This window comes from Anopheles gambiae, chromosome X (genome assembly GCF_943734735.2).
Source record: "Anopheles gambiae chromosome X, idAnoGambNW_F1_1, whole genome shotgun sequence".
Taxonomy (NCBI): Eukaryota; Metazoa; Arthropoda; class Insecta; order Diptera; family Culicidae; genus Anopheles; species Anopheles gambiae.
This window is the reverse complement of record NC_064600.1, coordinates 11,090,655-11,112,803: the sequence shown is the minus strand read 5'-3', so window position 1 is coordinate 11,112,803 and position 22,149 is coordinate 11,090,655. Positions and strand designations below refer to the sequence as shown.

Sequence of the window (22,149 nt, the reverse complement as noted above, 5' to 3'; positions counted from 1 at the left end):
TCCCTCCAGTCAACTTGCGTGTGTAGGTTACGCCCGGGACGAATCGAGCTGCCGGAAATCGTAAATCCTTCTCCATCTTCTTCGCCATCTCGCCCGCGGTAATCCGTTTAGGCGGAGCTGAGTGAGTGCACTGCCTTGCCGAGAAAGCCTTCGCCGGGTGCGTCATAAAACGACCCTCGGGAGTGTGCCGGAGTAAAAACAACCGCTACCTGCCACCGCCCACCCGGGGAGCTGTCCCTGCGTCACCTCGAGCTTGAGGATTAAGCGAAATTGTCAGAAATCGGCAGCAGCGCCACAGTGGGACAAATTTCCAGCCTAGGATGTCGGTCATATGTTTTTTGTTTCGTAAATTTATAAAATGTCTACGAACTAATCGGGAACCGTTTTGGTTCACGTACACTGCTAAATTACAGTGACCAATGTGCAGAAAGGCATTAGCATTTCAGTTGGCCGTCAAATGTTTACTTATAGTTGAGCAATGTTCAAAAGCACCTTAACATTGTTTACTTGGGCTCGAAAACGGTGTAATACAGGGTCGCTTTCCAAGTCACTTTCGAATATACACACAGTTATGGGGGTTTCCGGGTCAATTTAGAATGTCAACAACATTTTCCATTGCTTGCGAGATGTTTTTCAACAGCTGTCAGATGTCACACTTGCATAACAATAATTTATCAGTTCTTCCGTGTGATTTTCAACACGTCTCAAACTCAAGTTTGACAGTTCCTTGTGATGTGTTTAAAATCATGTGTAAGAACTGCATTGTGATGCAAATACAATGTGTGACAAGTGTTGAAAATCATCGTATAGGTGATGGATAATTATGTGCACAATCTGATTTGGAAAACCCTGTATTCACCGCCTCCAAGATGGTTTTCAAACGCTGTCAAATGGTGTGTTTGCTTCATAATAAAATTTTAGTTTTTACACATGATTTTCAGCACATCACAAAGAACTGTCATACTTAATGCAGCTTAAGACGTGTTGAAAATCTTGCTGAAGAACTGAAATATTATTGTGATGCTAATACACCATTTGTTGACAGCTGTTGAAAAAATTACTCGCAACCAATGAAAACATACAGTAGACTTTGGAAATTGACTCGGGAAACCCTCAGTAATACTACCACTGTACCAGACTGCATTAGAGAGTCCTTATGGATTTAGAAAGAAGGATCCCTAATATCGGACAATGTCGAGAGAATGAATGCTAGGGCTTTAATAGACTTTCGTTAATAATAAATTCAAGCAACTATTGAATGTTACTCCAAGGTCGCGAATAGACCGTACGATAGATAGAGATAGAGAAACATTTGAAAGTTTGTAATTAATATCAATAGGAGAACCAGAATAAGAGAATGAAAAAATTGATCAGGACAAAATCAAAGAAATTGGTACAACACAGCAAATCTGCTTAGTTTCAGTTTGCTCAATGTTTAAAATATCATATCATAAGTTCAGTTCAGTGAAATTTACAAATTTCAGAGAAAACCATGACTGACGCTTTAATGTTTTAGAACATCTGGTAATAAGTTGTCAAATAATCAACTCAGTTAAACAGTTCCTGGATTTAATTCACCAATCCGTTCATCAATTACTGTTCTGTTTTCACTAATTCATGTTTGCCCGTTATAAAAAATGATTCTGAAATTGTGACCGGTGCTTTTTCCCACCATGTGGCAGGCAAAGCCGACCGCTACGGACTGGGGGCGATGGGCTTTCCGTGTTTGCAAAGCGTACGATATTGAATACAATAAATCAGCATATTGATGCTCTCGAAAATTTCATTTGATGGGAGAGACCTCGGGTCCCGGGGCTGCCTGCCTACCAACTTGCACGGAACAGCATCGTCATCGTCTTCTCGTAGTGCCAGCCAGCCGCCTCACGAAGGGCTTCGACGGGGTAGTGATGGGTTCGCCGGAGTGGGTGACATTTGCTCGGAACTGCCGACACGCTTCATTGTGCTGCTCATCTTCCTTTGCTCGCTCCGCTTCACTCTCTTGCCACTTGTGCTCTTTCGCTCGCCAAAAGGAACGAGAGAAGATTCGGGTGAGACTTTTCATCGTTGTGTTTTATTGTGAGGTTGTTGTTGTTGTTGTTGTTGTTGGGGCGTCAACTAGGCTCGTGAAACTCATCAACCGACAGTCAGAAATGACGCTCACCGCGCGTGAAGCGACAACAGGCAAGCGGCGGTCGCAACGCACCGGGCGGGTTGTGGGGAATTCTTTACCATCCCCCGGGTTTCGGTAGCTGTGTGCGTGTACTGTGCTTGTTCTGGTGCATTTGTTTCGTTGTTGTTGTGTTATTTGTGCCCCTTGCGCAGCGAGACAGAAACAAACCAAAGGAACAACAGCAGCCATCCCCGCATGCTTCTTTTGGTTCCGTTTGTCTCTTTCTTCTTTGTATCGCCTCGCTTCGCTGTTGTTGTTGTTTTTCTCTCTCTCTCTCTCCAAATTTTTTTGAGGGGTCCTATTTTCCATGATTGATTTCCCTCGGCAATTTCGCTGGCATCCCGGGAGGCTGGGCTGGAATAATGGATCGAGCCGCACTGCGCACGGAGGAAGACAACGCTGTTCCGCCTCTGAAGGAGTGTGTGTGTGTGTGTTTTTTTGCGGGGCTTCGTTTTCTCCGTTCTTCGGGCTTCTCACATTGACACAACTCGCACGAATGAGAAGAGAGAAAAAAAAGTGGACAAAGGTGTGTGTATGTGTGCGAAGGGGGTTTTGGCGCTATTTTCCGCTGTGTCAGCTGCAAATTTGCAAAGAATATCATTTCCCGTAACGAAATAAACCAAACACATACACAGAACTGAGTATACATAAACACGCACAAAAAACGAGTATAACATAAAGCAAAAAAAGTGGGTGAGCACAAAACAAAACGATGCGAACGAAATACTAAGCGAATGACCGAGTCAGCCGTAAAGTGTGTGAGACAGCTGCAAAAAGCCGGGGAATAGTCAATGCCGTGTCAGCAGTGTACTGGAGGCGCTTTGTACAAAAAAAAGGTTAGCTGACGCCTACATTTAGGAGTCCTGAGGGAGGGTGTCGCGCTTCTGCTGTGTGTGTGTGTGTGTGTGTGTGCGCGCTCGGCACGCATCAAGACGAGGGCCATCTTCATGATCATCATCATCGAACGCCTTAAAAATTATCAGCAAAAGTTAAACGGCCTGCCGAGATTTGGCGCTGGGTTGGCGCTGCTTTTATTACGACACGATGATGCGTTGGAAATCAAGCGATGGAGGAGCAATGGTACCGGCAATAAAATGGAATGACCGGTCAAATCGGAATGCCCATAAAGAAACAGCAAAGGAAATGCCCAATTTTGATGGCTAACCCGGGCTCACCCAGCCAGCATTTCCCAGGCGACTGGTTTTGCTTTTAATCAAGATGCTACATTAAACAAGCTAATTTTGTCATGCAAATAGTATAACCTGTAGGCGATGTGCAGCGTAGCTATAAAGATGAACTTGCAATGAGCGTCGCTGTGACTTGTGTCACAACGAAAACAGGTTGTGCAATTTTGTGCTGCCTACGAGAGTGTGTCTTTTTAGGAGGCCCCAAATAAGGAATGTACAGTGTGCGCGGGCGCGCGCGCGGAAGATTTCGATTTCCGAAATGTCCGTGCCTTGGCATAATCAGATAACGCGAGCCCTTGTAGCTGGGCCCGAGGACGGTCAGTGCTCACCGAGAAGGGATAAGCAATAATCCCTCCTGTCCTGAGCCCTTGATCGCTTCTCGGACCCAAAATGCGCACAACCCAAAAAGAAACAGCGGACCCACGGGTGATCCAAAATAATGTAATAACGTTCAATAATCCGGAGTCGCATCGTTTCCGGGTCTCCGCTTGGGCTACCGAAATCCGGAGGGAGGGTATCGCACAACCAGCATCTTGCTTGTTGCTGTTGAGGACACTCGCTCTTCCCGCTCGGACGTGCTCGGACGAAGAAAGCAACCGTTTTCGAAAGGTTCCACTGGGAGGAGGCGAGATATCGATCCTGGCCAGACCCAATAACGATTGCCAATGGCCAGTAAACATACAATTATGAATTTGCATCAGCTCCGGATCAGGTTAGGGCCAATCGATCGATCGATACCGATAACGGCTTCGAGCCGCAGCTGACCACTGCGCCACTTGCGGGGCTATTTCACTGCTCCTCCCGGGGGAGAGAAAGGCAGTACAGGGTGATGATGATTATGAGCCTTGTTAATGGTGTGACTTGTTGCGCACCGACACCTAACACTAATCCGTCCGGGTTTGTTCTCCTACAGCCAAAGCCAAAATAAAGAAAGGTCGTTAATGACGTGAGCGGAACGAGGGGAGGATGGTTGTGGTAGGAGGTGTGTGTTGTCGAAGTGTCGTTCTGGACCGGCTGCCAACCATTTGTGTTCTGTTTCATTTACTGGCAGCTAGTCGGAATGCGTTTGAGTGCTTTGCTTCAGCCGATCCGGTTCGAAGGACCAAAACCCGAAAAGAACCGGAACGACCTTGTACAACACTAAACTCGACCGGTTTGCCGGGGTCAAGCACTAACGGTTGCTTGATTGCAGTTGGGCGTTTTTTGTCTCTTCCTCACTCCTACCAAGCGCACACATTTTCAATCACAAAGACGACAACGGCCGGTCAGCACAATGGACGGCGCGTTGCGGTCACACCCACACACACACACACACACACACACACACACACACACACACACACACACACACACACACACACACACACACACACACACACACACACACACACACACACACACACACACACACACACACACACACACACACACACACACACACACACACACACACACACACACACACACACACACACACACACACACACACACACACAGACACACACGCACACTCCCACACACACTCATACACACACACACACACACACACACACACACACACACACACACACACCAGTTCATTGGCCTCCCATTGTTCTAAGGCGCGTGGAACGTGACACAAAGAAGCAAATCATAATTTAATTTAAGTTTTTTTGCTCTCCTTTTCCCCCGGTCTGTGTTTGTCTTACTTTCGCTCTTGAATTACGTCCGCCCTGCTTTTGTTGTTTTCCTCAGTTGGTGCTCGGGCTAACTATTTGCGTGGGCTAATCAATGTTCACGTAGCACATTGGAGGGCAAAGCGGCGAAAGGAAAAGGAGCTTACAAAAAACAACAAAAACCACAACCATAAACCATGCACTGCATAAAGTTGTGTTATTTTCTCCCTCTCCGTCTCGTTATCCCTTTAATTTGAGCACCAAGCAAACCGGGAACCAGAATCTTAATGGAGGGGGGGGGGGGGGGGGGAGGAGGGGGGCGAACACGCGCACCAAACCAACCTGACCATCTAGCGAAGAAAGCTTGCTGGAACCAGTCCAGTCCGTTGTTTGGTTGCTTTCGGTCAACTTTGTTGTTTTTATTTCTCAGTTTTTTATTTTTGTGCTATTGTTGTTGCTGCTGCTGCTGCTGCTGTTTTGCTCGATACACACACACACACCGGCTGCTGGAATTGTTTCAAGCACACGGCCACTAACGAACGTCACGTCGTCCAATTTGCAAATTAAGTAATTTTCATTAGAGAATTCCTGGCACGCCACCCATCACGTCGCCCCACGCTAATGCCCTGGGTCGCAGAATTGCCTCATCGTTTTGTTTTAATTTTTGTTTCTGTACTTTTGTTTACGTTTCTTTCTCCTTCTTTTTTGTTGTGTCGTGCATATAGAGCGCTCGTTGTGCGACGAAACGCTTCGTGGCAAGCGTGAGGAATAATAAAATTAAACAAAACGAAACAAACAAAAAAACCCACGATGAAATCAAACACAGCCAACATTCCGGTGTGTCAAAATGTCGTCGCTTCCTGCCGGCGGGTCGGTGTCACTGGTAAGAATGTGTTTGGAAAATGTCAAAAGTTCGTTTCACGTGTAAACTGACCCGACGGACGACGGTGAAGCTTCTAGGAGTTCTCGAGGTGATTAGGTTTTTTTTGGTTTTTGTGTTTTTTTTGTTGCGGCTCATCTAGCCGCGAAAAGTTAGGACGACCGGATAGTCGGAAAACAAGTAGCTAACCGTACATGCAGCACGTTCCCGTTGCTGCACCACTGTGTGCCCGCGAGGTGCATGGGTGTTTTACAACCGGCAACTTGCATCCATTCTTCTACCGCGCGGGTGCTGTTATGGGTGAACCTTTTGACCGGGAAAACTGAACTTTCCATGCATGAACACAAAAAAAAACTGTTACATGAAGCTACACGATGTACATACCGTACAACGGAAAGCAAACACTGCGGGCTGCTAACTGTAGTAGAAGAACAGGTTTTTGTACGCAATGTTGCTATAGGTGGTGGTGCTGATGAGTGAATAGGTCAGAGCTCTGAGTGCCCTTAAACAAAGCATCGATGTGTGTGTGTATGTGTGTTTGCTGTGAGCTGGTTGTAAAGTTGTTTAATTAATGTTTCCTTTTCTGGTTCTGGAAGGCGTCCGCTCACTCTCCGCTGTTTTCTGAAGGAAGCTAATCTCTATAAACAAATTCAAATAATTTATTGTTTTTAGCTGAACTGAAATAGCACTAGAATTATCATTTTTTGCATCTTTCACCATTAAGGTAATTGGAATGATTTTGTGCAGTGAGTTTTGTCTCGAAAATAATTATTTTTATCAATATAAGTATGGCATTATTTTAACGAAGAAGTAAGATGAACTTTTAACGTATAAAATTTACAAGAGGCGAAACCTCGTAAAAATTAAAGCAACAACTCTCCGCTGCTCCGGAGCTCTTTAGTTTGAGTTTAAACTTCTGTTTTGGTGATAAAACAACTAAAACGAATAAGACTACTATGTGGAGCAACGAGAAACAATATTTAAGGAGATAGTTGTTGTTCTTGGTAAATGAATGCTTTCTAGGATCGGATGAGAAGTGAAACAATTGAAATCATTCGTTTTGTTTTGCCTCCGGAGTGACGGGAGCGCCAGGACGGAGTGTGTAAGTGAACTGAAGTGAGTATTAGTGATGGGTAAAGTTGGCAAAAATCCGAAGTCAACTCTGATCCAATCTCAAAAATTTCGGAACCAATTCTGGAAGGTAGGTCCGCCTAGAATTATCTGGAGCAGTTTGAAATCGTCTGAAGCCGTCCGGAATTGGGGTCATCCGGAGTTGTTCCGAGTCATCTGGAGTCGTCCGGAGTCCTCCAGAGTCGTCCAGAGTTGTTCGGAGTTTCCGGAGTCGCCTGAAATTGAAGTCGTGTGGAGTCGGCCGGAGTCTTCCGGCGTTGTCTGCAGTCTCGGGAGTCACCTGAAGTCATCTGGAGTTGTCTGGAGTCTCCGAAGTTGCCCGGAATTGGAGCCATTCGGAGTCGTCCGCAGTCATTCGGAGTCGTTCAGAGTCTTCGGAGTTTCCCAGAACTGGAGTCGTGCGGAGTCGTTCGGAGTCATCTGAAGTCGTCAGGAGTTGTCTGAAGTCATCTGGAGCCGTCCAGATTTCTTCGGAGTCTCCGGAGTCGCCTAAAATTGAAGTCGTGTGGAGTCGGCCGGAGTCTTCCGGCGTTGTCTGCAGTCTCGGGAGTCACCTGAAGTCATCTGGAGTTGTCTGGAGTCTCCGAAGTTGCCCGGAATTGGAGCCATTCGAAGTCGTCCGGAGTCATTCGAAGTCGTTCAGAGTCTTCGGAGTTTCCCAGAACTGGAGTCGTGCGGAGTCGTTCGGAGTCATCTGGAGTCGTCCGGAGTCGTCTGAAGTCATTTGGAGTCGTCCTGAGTCCTTCGGAGTCTCCGGAGTCGCCTGACATTGAAGTCGTGTGGAGTCGGCCGGTATCTTTCGGTGTTTTCTGGAGTCTCGGAAGTCACCTCGAGTCATCTGGAGTTGTCTGGAGTCTCCAAAGTTGCCCAGAATTGGAGCTGTGGAGAGTCGTCTGGAATTGGAGCCATTCGGAGTCGTCCGAAGTCGTCCGGAGTCGTTTAGAGAACGAATTTAGAAGTCATCTGGTGTCGTCCGGAGTCGTCTGGAGTCATCCGGAGTCTCCGAAGCTGAAAACCAAATAGTCGGTGTTGGAACGGAGTCGTGACTGCGCTCCAAAGAGCACACCACTAGTGTGTATGTGTGTTCTTTGAATCATCCACACATTTGAGGACTTATCTTCCTGTCCCACGCTCTTCGAGGGACGTAAAGGGAGTGTCAATTGACCATCGTGCCTCTCCAACCGTACCTCATCTTTCGGAGGGAGCTGCTTGTTTGCTTGTTTTGGTGGTTTTAGGGTCGTTGCTGCCGTCTGATTTGCTTGTACAATTGTTTGCGAACCATTCACATGAATTTCTTTGTTTTATGCCTTCCCAAAACGTGATCTGTGTTCGTCTCTAGTGACAGCTCCTCTTTTCACTACTATTTCTTTCTCTATCTTGCTCGAGCAGCCAAACGAGCAAGCTTGATTGAGCTGCTTGAGCTTTCCCACCGCATCGTGCTGTGATAATTGATGCCCGAAGTTTTCGATTGATCCAATCTATCCCATCGCAATTGCCGATACCCCGAAAGGGACGTTGCGCTCCAAAACAAGCAGGCCAAAGCCATATGTGTCCTGTAGGGCTGGGCTGAGAGTGGGGTTGGGCTTTGGTGTTTTGGTCCGGTCGTGCTTAGTTGATCGAGTAGCAGCAGTAGCAACAGCAGCAGCAGCAGCAGCAGCATACGCTTCGAACATCTTCTTTTCTTTCGTCTCGCACAACCCTCTGCCTGCCTACAGTAATTGTTTCATCCCGGCTAGCCTCATGTGACCGCTTTTATCTAAATATTTCTGTTACCATATTAACCGTCCCTTCCATGTTCTCATTTTGCCATCCAGCGTGTAGATGAGGCGACCCTCGTCGCAGTGTTTGCTCGGTGCGAGGTTGGCAAATGGAAAAAGGTGGCAAAGAGCAAAGTGACACAACAGGCACACATCCACAGGCACACGGCAAAAGACAACACTGGAAGCAGGAAAATTGAACCCAAACACTGGGCTATGAATATGAAGAACAGGGAGGGAAAAAGCAGACGATGCGAGCTACTGCTGGCACAAAACCTTCATTAATCTCTTTCCGCTCCATTTTCCTGCCGGGCACCACTTGAACATATGGACGAATGTGTGCATGTGCTGGATATTGGTAAGGGTTTACCTTTCGCTCTTGAGGTACTGTTTGGGTTCGGAGAGGAAAAAGGCAAATGGGACATTCGAGTGGCCAACCAACCTCACACGACGAAGCGACGACGGGGAACACACGGGGTTTGCGGAAAGGCAATGCGGGATCGGAAAATATGGCGAACATTAAGAAGCTTGAGTGTGAAGGGCTGCTTGTGTGTGTGTGTGGGTGTGTTTGTGTGTGTGTAAGATGCGTCGACTAAAATGATGAGAACAGAATGTTAAACAAAACAAACCTCTCTCTTGCGTCGGTTGCTGGTTGGAGCCTGGCATGAAAGGCAGAGCATATGCTTACACAGAAATATGTGCCCCTATGCCGGTCCTTGCGTGTGTTCTTGTAAGGAAAGGCGCTTGGTTTTTCGGGAAAGCAGAGTCGGTTGGGTATGGCTGGGAGGAAAGCAAGGCAACGGTAGCAGCTATTTGCCGACCGTCAGTGCTGGTGCGGCTGGTGGAGGGTTCGTAGCATTTTCATTCCCGAGTTTTTCGTGGCTCGAGCTCGAGGATACACTACACCGACATTAACACGACAGAGCAGGAATATAAGCGCGAGGTGGAAACTTGGTTACAAGAGCATCTTAGGTTCGTCGCCTACTCCCTCCAAAAAACAAAAAAAAAAAGAAATAAAGGGATTCCCCGGCCACTGAGATGCCGAAACGATGAGTATATGCGTGTGTGTGTGTAAGTGGAGGGAAAAAACAAACAACGGGATGTCTCATCCTTTTTGTGTTTCCTTCCCCCCTCTATTCAACCAATACCTTTACAGTACCCCAAGGGTTTGGCAAGCGTTGGCGAAAAAGGGCAGGCGAACATATGTTGGTACAAGGGGCATCTAATTTAATTCCAGTAGAAAAGGACCGTCGACGTCTTGAGATGGTTGTCGGTAAGGGACTGTGTCTCCCCCTTCTCCCATGGTTCCCTTTGTGTATTGCAGGATCGGATCGTTCGCAGGTGGAGTAGAGTGTCCCGTGCCGCAAGAAACGGAGACGGTGCCACCTTTCAAATGCAAACGATTCTTCGACGACAATGGCAACGACGATGATGACGATGGTGATGATCATGGTGATGATGTTGGTGCCGTGTGTGTATGCGTGTGTGTGTGTGTTGACGGGGAGGCCGGGGGAATACGGTGCGGATGCTTTTATTAGAACGATGGTCCCTGCGCGACGGAACCGGTCGGGACCTTTTTTTTATTTTCTTCTTCCTCTCCCTTTCGTGTTCATTTTGCACGTTCGCTCGCTGCGCGCTTTCCGTTTGGGCAGTGCCAGTGTTGTCGGGACGTCTTTTAGATGTCTCCCTGATGAGTGATTCCGGTGACGGTTGTAGAAATGTGGTGACAAGCAGTAAACACCGGTGGTATCACACGGGTGGAGAGAGGGAAGAACCAGTGTCGATTTGGCAAATCACTTGATCTGATTTATTCCAGCACGCCTGCTTTCACTTTCAGTGCTGATTAACCTCGGGGACTGGCTTTTCAGTTCGGGTGGGTTGTGATTTTTCGGGCTTTATGCGTTGTGCTGCCAGGTATTTTGTGGTTTTTTTGTTTTATTAACTATTCATAGTGTGGGAACGAAAAACATATGCTAACAGGGGTGCGCTTTTTTGTTTTGTCCATTGCTTACAGCGAGAGGTGCGGGAGGAAGTTTACATTCTTTTAAGCGTTTCGGGAGGATAACCTACATTCTGAGGCGTGTTGTGGTAGAGGTACTAAACAGATGCAGGGTTGGTCCATGATTATTTGGTTGTGTTATGTAATTTGTTGGGTTTTTTTACCAATCCCTATACACTATTGGTTCTTTCGCACGATTTGTTGGAAGCGTTCTATTGCAAATCAATACAAATTCTTTTAAAAAATCTGCGAAACGTTCAAAAAATCGTAGAAACGAATGCAGTTCTCCAATGCGCTTTGAATGGGTGACGTACACGACAAAAGATTTTGTCATTCATTGCCATTACCTTACTCAAACGGAGAAAGCAGTTTTTCTCAAACAGCTTTCGTTCGGATCAGAGTTACGGAAAGAGTTCTACTTTCTGGTTTTACTATTACCATCGTTTATCCACACTCATTTATTAAAGTAGCAAGTGTGGCACTAATAAAATGCACAGAAGGTATAGAAAAAAATATGAAACCGTTTCACTTCAGGAACGATTTGAAAAAGCTGATGCTCTGATTGAATCCATTACAGTACCTTACTCGCGTTGTGGGAGACTCTTTTCAATACAGGGTAAGTGTACCAATTGTGGCTATAACGAACACTATTTTCGTTCTCAAACAGTCTATTTGCATTCGAAAACTACGGAACTAGGATTTTTCATTTCAAATGTGAACAGTATAACACATTTGTGCTTCATTAGTTCCGTGCTGACCACTTCCGTTTGTTAAATATAACAGTCTTTTAAAACGTGTTGTCAAGATGTTTGGCATCACTTACCATTTTTGCTAAGAGCAGAACTGCAGAATTGTAGAGATGGTGAAGTAGCTAACCATAATTTTGTCTCAAAATCATCATTTTGGGGCCAGCTGTTAGTTATTGAATGACTTCACATCGAAATTTATCAAAATTTCATCGAAAATGTGCCTTTTTCGGTATGTCTTTAATTGGTACAACTGAACATCGGTGTACCAATTATCAGTTTATACCATGGATGCTTTGTTGACAACTGTCGTTTTGGTCGTAGTGTGTAGTTTACAAATGAACAAATCGGGTTTTTCGTTGTTAGAAAACGAATATTTGGAAAATGTTAATTTTACGTATTTAATGGTGATTACATGCTTAAATGGATGCAGTGAACTTATCATTACTTTATTTGAGTTAAAACAATGTCACAAAATAATTTTTGGTGTATTTATTCAAGAGTTTTGGCTTATAGCTACCATTGGTATCTGCTAGGAACACTATAGCCATAAATGATACATTGAGATGAAATTTTAAATTGAAATTAATGGAAACCCTGTAAAGGCAGCTTAAAAACTGAGAAAAATGTCTTCATAGTTCTGGAAAGAGCTCAACGCTCATCTGTAAGACATTCTTACTGGATTTTTAACAATGCAAAATAAGCTAGTTTCATAAAAGTTAAACATTGGTTGGTGGTACATATTCTTCTGCACAAATTATTTGCTCCAAATTGATTTTTGTTAATTATTTTGCATTAAATCTACAATGCAGTCGAAACTCAACATAGATGCAGATGCAGTAGATGAAATATTAGTATCTAAACGCAAGTAACACTTGTCATTATAGCATACACTTGTGCATAATCATTCCACACATCTCCTTTTGGTAATATTTTTATATTAAACGATTCAGAGTAACAAAATTCTCAATTGTTTGAGCGATAATCAAAATTAAAAAAAGGTCATGTTAACGATTGTGAGCTTGATTACACAGCGACATAGGAAAAAAATGTATCAGAAACAATAATGGTATTGCTCGTTATGCGAGATTTAACACGTTAATGGCATTTGTTGAGCATCTAGATTTGTTCGTAATGCGAAAAACTCGTTATAACTCGTTTCACTGTAATAAAGGAATAACAAAAACACACCTAAAGAGAAATCGTTTCATAATGATTGTTGTGCTTAGTGTCAACATTTGTTTTGACACGATCATTTACAGAGCAATTTGACAGCAGTGTCTTGGGTTAAGGAATAAAATATTCAACGAACCTTGCGTAGTCTCTAACAACGTTCCATTCCATCCATTCTATATTATGGATGTATTTTTCGTTTGTTTGGAATGGGTCCGTTTGAATCACATAATCCAAAAAATGTGAAATATATTCACTAAAGTGCTGGATTGTGATATTAGCTTAGTATAAATTTGATAAGAAGAATGCACCTAAATCGCGGGTCTGTTTGCAACTGTGTATGTCCCATAGTTCATTACATAATTCATTACAAAGTTCATTCGTGTAGTTCGAGCAGTTCATTTCATGCAGTCCAAATCAGTCAAGTAGTTTTATCTAGGGGAATTTGGGGCAAGAGTGCCACCAAGCATTTTTCCTTAAAAACTTTAGTTTAATGATCAATTGTGTATACAGTTGGTTGCTTTCCAATGACAAGGTATACTGAGCCGAATTTCATATTGACCAATCGATATTTCGCATTGTTTTGAACTGATTTATATTGAGCTTCAAAATTGTGCAGAATATTATAATTTTTTCATCCAACCAAATAAGCTCTCAAAAATCATGCGAACAATTAACCGAGAAAATATTTACACCATCTTATAGCTGAGAAAACGTGAAATTTTTTGTGGGGTTAGTTGAAAAAAACTTTCTTTTTGTCACTGAAATATTCAATTTCGAAAAAGTAACAACTTTTGGGGCAAAAGAGCCATCTCTATTTGGGGCAAGTGTGCCACCATCTTTCATAGGCGCGAGCTGTCAAAAATGTAAACATTGTTGTAGCGTTCAGTGGTATGGTCCGCTTTTACGAGCGGATTCTACTCCGGAAAAACAGACCAGCAACAACCCATATTGCGATACAGATTGTGATGAAAAGGGGTTCATTGGTGACTCAAGACATGTCGGAATACATACACTAGTGGTACAAACGTAATAATTTCCAATTATCTAAGAAATATAGTTATTTAAACCAGGTGGCCGTCTTGCCCCATACGAGTGGCACTCTTGCCCCATAGCCCAAAAATCAACGTCTTTTTGGACCCTTTTTAAAACGCTTCAAAAACTGTTTTGTTTGCACTTTTTTCAAGCGAAACTCATTTATAAGTGAGAAAATAGATGTAAAATGGTTATGAGATTGAAATCGGCTTTTGAATAACACGTTTTAGTGAGTTATAACTTGAAATGCTTAAGGTGGGACACTTGCCCCAAATTCCGCTACATCCTATGGTTTAGTTCCTTCTAATTCATATGCGTTTTCTTATTTGAATTCATATTTGAAATATTAATGTTTAAACCCAAAAACCAACAGAGATTATGGCAATTTTTATTTCAAGCGTGTTTCCTTTGAATCTTACCATTAATGTCTTTTTAAAAAAATGTGCAATTTAAAATGAGCCAAAGTGTTGTTCTTGATTAGTAGCAAACACGCTTTATTTAACCAAAAAAAAAAAAAAAAAACACACACACACTCGGAAGAAACTCGTCTCCCTACACCCCAAAAGCAAACGGGGGGTTCGAGCCAACCATTTTGACGCGCAATATGCCGTGTCGGTGTGAATCGTTCGCATGCATGCGTCAAACCACTTTACACTTTACCGTTTCGGGCGAACCTTGCCCCTCTCCAGTCGAAAGTGGCCCGAAAGGGTGCGTTTCCCTTTATGCCCGAAAACTTTTCGCCCAGTGTGCTGCCCGGGTCGGGTCGGCTGCTGGTGGTCGATTTTTCACTCAAGCAGTTGAGTGATTCCAGCCCTCAAGTCATGTGGTGGAAACGATTACAGAAGATTTTAGCCCAAGTGAAACCTCCTGCTACGTCTGGCGGTGCGCGGTGCGGTGTTTTCCCATTTGTTCCGTCTAATCCCTTTTTCTTCGCCTGACTTTACCCGCTTGCCAGAATAAAAAGGCTTGCAGCCTGCACGGAGGAGATACAGTGCGGCAGGAAATTGATGAGGATAAAATGACGGCAGAAGTAGCGCAAAAAGTAAAAGTTCGCTTGCACAGCAGGGCAGCTGGGCCCGCGAGGGGGAAGGAAATAAAGGCCCGAACAGAGGCCGGTGGTGCTGGTGCCGGTGGTTGGGCAAATTAAATGAAAACAGTTTATACTCTGTGCAGTCGGACTGGCTGCTGGTCCGTTTCCTGTCTGGGCAGGAGGCGAGAATTGTTTGAATGGATCGTTCGGATGGATTTGCGTGATACCACCGCCGGCGCTGCTTTCCTATCCATTTCCACCGTGTCTTACTTCCGGGTGAGCCAATGGAGAGCAACATCCCACAAATGAACTGTGTGTGTGAGTGGGAGTGCTTGTCAATCAACTTTTGTTCTTCTCACTGGAGCACTTATCGTGCATTATACAAATAGTTCCACCGAGGGTTTGACGTTTAACGATATCCGGCGTATCACGTCACTGTAAATCACTTTCCGTGAAGTGTGGCTTATGAAATTTAATCAACGTTCGATGTATTTTATTACTCGACTCGATTTGCTCTACCCGTAACTTATTTACATCAAGCAAACAAAAAAAGAACTCTGCAAAAGGAGAAACACTAAACGAATATTGATGACGATTAGGAAAACTTAGCTTGAAAGGGTTTCCATCCGGGGAGGGGATAAATTGTCACGCAAGCAACCAATTCAGCAATTCGCTATACAGCGAACGCTGCGCCTGCCCCGAATGTCAATTGCAATTGGCAGGCGCACGAAGCTGCCTAGCCTGACAACGGTATTTCTGCTCGGCACGATTATTGTTTATTCTTTCGGCAAAACTTCCGGCCGCCTCCTGAGCGTGGGAGTGGGCCGCTGATTGGAGCGAGCGGGGAGGTGGTTTCTTCGATTCGTTTGCGCCCCTCGTCCCTCACCCGCGCGACCACCATTTTTCACGTCAAGGATCTGTCTCATTCGTGCAATTAATTTCCACCGCCGCGTGGGTGCTTCCCCTCGCACCACGGTGCGCGAAGAGCGGTTGAAGAGTTTGCTCTTACCGGGCACACTTCACCGGTTGGTCGGTATAAAGGAAGCAATTTTTGCGATCACTCGTCCCCCCCCCCTCCCCCCTCCCCTAAAAGTGACCCAAAGGAAGGAGGTCGAGGTGGGTCCACTCTATCGTTTTGCTCGATGGAGGCGCCCGGTCGCCGGTAGACTTTTTGCACTCCAACAGAATCGACAGCCCGGACAGTTGGGGCGCATTGGAACGGGGTGGGAGCACAGATACCGGCAAGCATTTGCAGCAAGAGCAGGCGAGCAAGCGAAGAGATGAAAGTGATGGAACGCTATGTCGTACAAGGTGTAGCGAGTTAACTAAACCATTCTTCCGGGGAATCGAAACGATCGAAGCGAAGTTGTTTGGTTGCATTTAGAATGTTGCTGCTTTTTAACCGTGGTTGTTTTGGAGTGCCTTGTAGTTGCTTAACTGTTTGCTCTCCAACTTGTTTGGAGTATTTAATATTCCGACAAGTATCAGGTGCAATTGTGCAATTTTTTTATGGGCGTGATAAATAGACATTTTTAATATTCCACGATCGAAATAAGGTTAACGTAATACTAATTTCATTTAAACGTACAAAATTAAGAATACTGTACACTGACAATCAATGCGTCGAAGAAACATCCTACTTATTTCACACCTAAACATGTGTAAAGAATGCTTTATTATGAATATACTAAGCCACTTGCTGTTAACATGTCTCTTGAAGCTGCTAAATGGTCATTGACTATCTACTAAAACTAAAATTTGGGTTTTAATGACTGGATTTAATCAACCTGTAAACGTGTTCTTAAGCACGTTTTAGTTGTAAGAAATGCACAATATACAACCTTTGGATCACTTTGTGCCTGGCAGCGATCGAAATAATATTTTAAAACACGAAAAAGCACGATATTTCTCTCGGGCTGTCAAGGGATTGCAAGCAAATATTTTTGCTATCCATCTAGCGATGAATAGCTTGCATTGCTTGAAAAAGATTCGCCACAGGCTGCTTGACTTCTCCTACCTCAGTGTGAATGTGTGTTTGACAGATATTTTCTAGCAGAATAAGCCGTGTGTGAACGCTGTGAAGGGTACATCTTCTCGTTTGTAATTTACTTTAAAAAATCCATATAAATGAATATTTTGGTGTTGGTTATGGTTATCATGGCACAACATTAAAATAGCAAATAGCAAATTGTTAGCGTTTGCAGGGTTTCCCACTATTTATTGGTTGGTTCCCATCAAGTTTTGGTGGGTTCCCATATTTGTTTGGTGCTTTCCCACGATTTTTTGGCCGTTTCTCATAATTTTTAGGTCCAATTGTATTGATATCCAATCGGAAAATACCAATAAATTATGGGAACGAAATAAAAATGTATGGGATACGATCAAAAAATCGTGGGAAAAGACCAATAAATCGTGGGAAACCCTGTAAAACAAATTAGTTTTTTTTTTAGTGTATGGTTTTCCGAGTCAATTTCTTATGTGAGCAAACCTTTTGCATTGCTTTCTAAATGTTTTAACATCTGTTAAATGTTTGATCTGCATCACAATAATGTTTCTGCTCTGCCACATGATTTTCAACACATCAAAAGCTGGATTTTTTTTTGAAAAACAAAGAACAGTTCATCTTAACAGTAGGTATCTTATTCTAAGATAACAAAGGAATCTTATTTACCAACTTAAAACTGTTTTATTGCTTGCTTAATGTATTATGCTTTTCAACTGGTTGATAAACAATGACATTATTAGAATCCTTTTTTCTTTGTTCATATTATTCATATTTGGTTTGATGAGTTCATTGAATGTTGGTGATATATGCAATTCATTCTTGGCTATTTAATGAAGAATGTCTAAATATTTTTAAACATTTTACATTCTTTAAATTTATGCTGAAGACTTTTAATTAATATGATAATATGATATGACTCTTTTGACTGGAATTCCCTAAGTTAACCTGTTTTTCTTGCTGTGATACTCTGTGTTATTTATTTTGTGCTGATGTTACATTGTACCGTGATGCTTTATGTTATTATAAGTTTAGTTTATAAGATCAGTGATAAGGCCATGATGGCCAATCACTTAACATTTACAAATAAACAATAAACAAATAAATAAACAATATACTACTTGTTTGTAAATTTCTTCAGCTGACGGATTATTTTCATATTTATCATTTAAATACGCTAACTCAGTTCTAATTAGCACTAAGCAGGTATAAAATGGTGGAAGATCTGTAATGTTCATAAAGCTTCTTGTATAAGACATATGTTGTTTTTCTTTGAGGTGTTGGTTGGTCAATAATGCTCTAAGTTTGAGCTCTGGTACTAGCAAGTCAAGACCTCCCTTAGCTTTGCTTAAGGTAAGTTGTTGCATTTTTATCCTTGGTCCTCCATTTGACCATATAAATAGTCCCAAATAGAACGTCAATCTCGCAAGATTATATTTGCTTACGATCATAATTGAACCTACCATTTTTTTATTTTAAAAAAGTGTTGGCTAGTATGACCTGTTGCTAGATGTTAAGCTTCCTCATTTTGTGCTGCCTTACTAATTGAGCAAACTTCTGTGTTGTCGCTTCCCAGTTCAAGTTCATCGTCAAGTTCATTCGTAAATTTGTGAAAAGAATTCCAAACATTTTGATTTTTTTTTATCTGATTTCAAGCCTGTGTTCTGAGAGGGATTTGGTCGTGTTAACTGAGTTTGACAGTTCGATGTGATGTGTTGAAAATCATGTGGTAGAACTGAAACACTATAGTGATGCAAATACAACATTTGACAGCTTGTTGAATAACATCTAGCAAGCGTTGAAAAATGTGGTAGTTATTGGAAATTGACTCGGAAAACCCTGTATCGAAGTAGTCGTAACAGCATCGTACAAACTATGATAAGATTTAACATGTTCCTTCGGGCCTGGTACCGAACATAACACATTTCCCAACGAGCAGGTTTCGTAAAAACGAAGCGTCTCCTAACAACCACAGCCCGCCGTTGGGGTGGCACCACCAACCCCCGTAATGTTAATTAAAGCCGTCCGGTAGGTGTGAAATCGATCACACCTCGACTAAACCGCAACCACTGGATGCTAAAGTGTACTTACGGTGCTTATGCAAAGCGAAACCAGCATAAAAGAGCTCAATTGAATCGATCGTAAAAACACCGAGAACGAGCACAGAAGACGCAGGGGAGGTTTTTTTTGGCAAGCGCCAGTACGTTCGTTTGTTCTGTCCGTACCGGTAAGTTTTTTGTTTTTTGTTGTTGGCATGATAGCAGATGAGCTGCTTCACTTTTCGATTGAACGGCGCAAAGCTCGGAATGTGTAAACTATCCCGGGCACGTTTGTTTTCGAGCTCCGTTTACCGACAGCGTGTGCGTGTCTGCGGAAGTAGCTTACGGTTAGCGTTAGGAGATGGTGCGGCGTGGTGGCGGCGAAAGAACACTTTCCACCACCATAAGTGTCGTTCGAGCACGACGTTTTCCGTTTACGGAGTAGCGGACCGATTGTCCTTCTTGCCTTTGGCTTTCCTCTTGCAAGCAAGCGTGAACATTTTCTTTCTTTACAAAAAAAAAAACACACACACACAATGCTTTTGCGATCAGCTTGTATGACCGCACCGCTTGGTGGTGGTGGTGTAATGCAGTGTAGCGAAGAGAAAAGGCAAGCCACCATGAGGCGAGATTATTGGAGCGAGCCACAGCTGTCAGCGAACATGTGGCTCGAAGAATAGGGTAAGTGGGTTTTAGGTTGTGCCCGTTGTTACTGCTTTTGAAGAAGAACCCATTACGCAAGACCACAATCGACAACGCGCACCCGATTGGTCCGATTGGTCATAGGAAATGGGCGCCAACGGGTTCGTTGCTTCGGGCTGTGACGCGTCGAATGGTTGAAAAATTCCAGGGAATCCCCAGGGAAAGGAAAGCGCAGTGCAGAATGTGTTGGCGAGTTGTGCCTCTGCCGGCTTTACCCTCTCTCCAGCGACGCCGGGCAAATCTTTGGCCCGAGCATTGCTTTTAGCGAACAGGGGGATGGAAAATACAAGGGAAATACAACAAAAAAAAACCAGAATATGTAAAAATTGCAGCAAAAGATATTCGATTGTTGCGAGTTACTGTACGAGCATGCGAATTCGAACCGAAGGAACAGGAGGAGGAGGAGGGAGGGAGGGAGGGAACGTGTAGGATGAATAGAGATTGAAAACATTTCGGTATGGAAAATAAGAAGAAATCGATCCAGAAATTCCTCGCCAGTCCATTATGCTCCATTGGAAGGCTTACAATTTTCTCTCTCTCTCTCTCTCTCTCTCTCTCTCTGTTTCCTTCTCTTTCTTTCTCTTTCTTCTTCATTCCATTTCGCGTTCTTCTTTAAAAGCTTTGCCGAATGTTTTGAATAAAAGATTCAATTCTGCAGCATTCCACCACTATCGCTTCCTCGGGCAAGTGATTAAGGAGTTGTTTTTTTGTCTCTCTCCCTCTCTCTCTCGTTAAAACGCAATTCAGAACAGTACACTTCGCTGTACAGTGCGTTTCATAAAATGGCATCGCCCAGTTTTGTTGAATTAAGGCAATTAAAAATCATCGAATTTTTTGTGAATAATCACATGTTTTCCAATGCGCTTGAACAAAATTTTGCCTGAATTTGTATTTTTCAAAAATGTTGGAAATATTCTTAATAATAAAAATAAAACTTTAAATGGGCCCGTTTCAAAATGATTGCCTCACCATTTATAAAAGAACTATCTTTCGTTAAATCAAGAGCATACACATTGAATCTGGTAGCCAATTGAATTTGCCGTCCCGTTTTGGTATGGATCGGAGAAAACAGCTCTCTGAGTACGAAATAGGTCCAATTGATGCTTGACAAATGAAATCGCGAAACGGGTGAAACTTATTAAAAGATCGGCGAATGTTATTAACAGAAATATCAATGAGTCATGTGCTTTTGGCCAAAGAAAGTCTACGGGGCGTCCAGAAAAAAACTATCCGTGAGAGATAAACGAAGCATAATTAGAGCAACTTCAACCTCAACAAAAGGATGTCTGAGAATCAAGCGAAAACAGGCGCTAAATATAAGCAAAATAACAGTGTGGTGTACACTAGATAAATCCCCTGATATTGCAGAAGAGAAAAATGCCATCATAAAATCGCCAGAATAGAATTTGCTACCGAACACATGATGTGGAAAATTTAATAAAATGACGTGCAGTTTTCGTGACGTGGCTAACTTTTCTCCCAACATAACAAACATAGTAAGATCATTTTTGAATAACCGGAAAAACTCTGTACACATTGGAAAATCCAAATCGAAACCATACCATAATGTAGCTGGTGTACCTCAAGGAAGCGTGCTGTCTCCTCTGTTCGCTATTTCGTACTCAGCGAAAAATCCTAAAACAATCATTAGACGCTTAAACATCGCATTAGAGGCGTATGCTAAATATTGTACACACTGGAAGCTCACAACCAATAGTACCAAGTCAGAAGCAATCTTTTTCACAAGGAATACGTGTCTACGAGAAGACTTCCCCAAAGAGAGCTAGTGATGAGACAAGAAATCATAGCATGGAAAAGGAGTATAAAATTCCTTGGTATGCACTTTGAACAGCGTGTTACATTCAAAACACACACCGATAATACCCTTATAAAATTAGACAAAATGGTAAAAACTATGTATCCCTTCTTAAACCGGAAATCGAAATTGAATTAAAACAAAAAAAAAAAACAAATTACTTATAATAGAAAATATCACGATAGTAGTGAATCTAGTGAAATTCCCCCATTAAATCAATTGGTAGCTTAGCATATAATTTAGCTAAATTCTAGGCTTAGTAATAGGTTATGGTCTTGTTTATAATATTTAATGTAATGTTAGTTAGTTTCGATTGCATAGCATAGGTTAGTTAGTTTAGTTGGCATAGTTAGGTAGGCTAGATTGTAAAACAACATTTGTGGGTTTTTTGTGAATTTTTCTCACGCTACTACTCAACATCTAAATAAAATCGAAATATCCAGCAATTGCTACGCAGAAAACATTAATGAGGAAAGCTTTAAGAGTCGTACCCATTATCGCAAGGAAAATTTATAAAACATTATTACATTAACTGCTTCGAATTCAAATAAACTACTGCTACTACTGCTACTACTACTTTCGTGACGTGGTATTGCACAAATTTTAAACTATATATATATATTGCAATTGTGCAATTGTAGGTCCATTGGAGTGATTGAGAAAAAGTTCAGTCTTGATGGACCAAACGATTATTCGCACTGCTGGCCAGATTCGCGATCTGAACCAAGGTTTTTCAAGACGCAATTTTGGAGGCGGTTCTGTAATGGTATGGGGTACATTCAGCAGCCATGGCAAGTATGCTTTGGCGATTGTTCCAACACGGATGG

The 22,149-nt window shown here is 43.0% G+C and overlaps 1 protein-coding gene across 1 annotated transcript in view; it reads right to left on the bottom strand.

The window, feature by feature from the left end:
* The window catches only part of LOC3289716 (alpha-2Db adrenergic receptor), a 210,479-nt gene that overhangs the window by 61,509 nt on the left and 126,821 nt on the right, over positions 1-22,149 (bottom strand). The window lies entirely within an intron of this gene.